At 43.8% G+C, this 1,939-nt stretch overlaps 1 long non-coding RNA gene across 1 annotated transcript; it reads right to left on the bottom strand.

The window, feature by feature from the left end:
- Positions 1 to 217: 217 nt before the first annotated feature.
- LOC143927056 (uncharacterized) lies at positions 218 to 640 on the bottom strand. The gene is made up of 2 exons (XR_013262232.1): positions 525 to 640; positions 218 to 356 (listed from the first exon to the last, which is right to left on the bottom strand). It is a non-coding gene; the product is annotated as an uncharacterized LOC143927056 (long non-coding RNA).
- Between the last annotated feature and the right edge of the window lie 1,299 nt (positions 641 to 1,939).

Raw genomic sequence — 1,939 nt, 5'->3', positions numbered from 1 at the left:
TCTGGATCCTGAGGGGGAAAATGCTTTGAAGAATATAGTGATTTAATAATAGTATGTGTGCACCCTCATCCCATTAGTTTAGATTAGAGAAACAATGGATGTCTCCTATCTCTCAAAGGGGACATCAATTGAGATAGGGGGGGTGAGTATCGGGACTGTTGCGGGGCACATAAAGTATTTTGTATATAGAAGATAAATATCAAGACAATAAATCATAAAAAAACAATTTATTTAAAGAAGGCAAGTAAGAAACATATAAAAATATATACGAGGTTTCAAAATACAATTGGTAGAGACTTTTGAGGCGTTTGTTCAACTAGTTTCGCATAATTGCTTCCTCAGGACAACACCTAAGTCTGCAGATATACAAATAAATGTAAATAAGTCATTAGGATCAATAAATATAAAATTCACAAATATTGATAAATTTAGAAATAAATTTAAAAATAAATTCATACAGTTTGTTGAGACATGAGAGAGAAGTGTCATCATTACAATGTTTAAACATGGAGGCATGTTCCTACCTCTCCTTCCAAGCTCACTCTCCGATCCCGGTCAAGCCCAAAGGTGTGGGGGGAGAAAATCTCCTCCCGGCGACTGGGGGAGAAGTAAATCACAGTGCCAGCGGCGAGTTGAGATACTGTAATGCCCCGTACACACGAGAGGGATTAAGTCTGACAGACCTCCAAAGGAGTTCCGCCGGAGTTCCGCCGGAGTTCCGACGGAGTTCTGGCGGACTTTTCGACCGAACGGACTTGACCACACACCATCACACCAAACTCCGACGGAGTCGAACGTGATGACGTACGACTGGATTCGACGTAGGAAGTTCCTAGACAGTAGCCAATAGCTGCCCTAGCGTCGGTTTTAGTCCGTCGGAGTAGCACACACACGAGCGGATTTTTCAAAGGGGACCGGGTCCGGCGGAGTTCCGTCGGGAAAATTTAAAGCATGCTTCATTTCTAAAGTCCGTCAGACTTTAGCTTCGCTAAAGTCCGTTGCAGCCCACACACGATCGGATAGTCCGCCGGACTCAGTCCGTCGGAGTTTGGATGTCGAAAAGTCCGCTCGTGTGTACGGGGCATAAGAGTTTGCTAGGTATATAGAGATAAATATAATCATGAAAATGAGCGGAATTAGAAGTGAAGGATTTGAAATTAGATAAGGGAGTGTGAAAGGAACCACCACAAAAGAAAAGGACCAGAAAGCCAAACCATATGTATATATATACACCACGGTGAACTAAGGTGAAATTAAAGTTTGTGAAAAAAGGCAAAAGTAGTGTCTATATACTCCAAAACTGGAGAGAATTCCATGGTTGAAAAAGAGAAGTGGAAAGTGTGGGTGGTGAGATAAAAGTGAACCGTGAGGGATCAGGAAGAGGAGGAAACCAGTAAGGGATCCATTAGGAAGTAAACGTGAGTATTAAATACCACTACAGTGAGTACAAAGAAGGTATAGTTACTAGGATAAATATTCAAATTTTACCTCCTCTTAAGACAGCAAAGAGGAGAAATTTTGGGGATCCCGGGGGAAGAGGGAAGCCAGAAGACTAGTTATCTCTGGGGGATGGTAAACCAGGGATTAGCTAGAAGGCAGGGGTAGCAAACGATCCATCTTTAATTGGCTCAGTATTCAATAGATATTAGGTATTTCCCACCAAGCACTGAATTGTACGTCCATAAGATAAAAAGATAAAAAGCAAGTAAGTTTAAGGCCATAAATTAGAAGCTCCTGAGGGTTTAGATGGACTGAGCTGGTCGCTTACCCCTGTGTCTTCTATTCATCGCATCCCGGGTCCCGTCGCTGCTGTGAATAGGCGCTGAAAGCGCCCTTTATTTATATCTCCCAACCCCGCCGTACGTCCGTTCGCCGTGTCGCCGGCGTGTGACGTCAGCGGGGTCAGTGGTCCGGCAGGGTGTGAAGAGGCATCCGCCCG

The sequence above is a fragment of the Lithobates pipiens genome, unplaced genomic scaffold (assembly GCF_037356315.1).
Source record: "Lithobates pipiens isolate NorthernLeopardFrog02 unplaced genomic scaffold, aLitPip1_a1.2 Scaffold_23, whole genome shotgun sequence".
Classification (NCBI taxonomy): Eukaryota; Metazoa; Chordata; class Amphibia; order Anura; family Ranidae; genus Lithobates; species Lithobates pipiens.
Note: the sequence above shows the minus strand (reverse complement) of the source record. Positions and strands in the feature narration are given on the sequence as shown.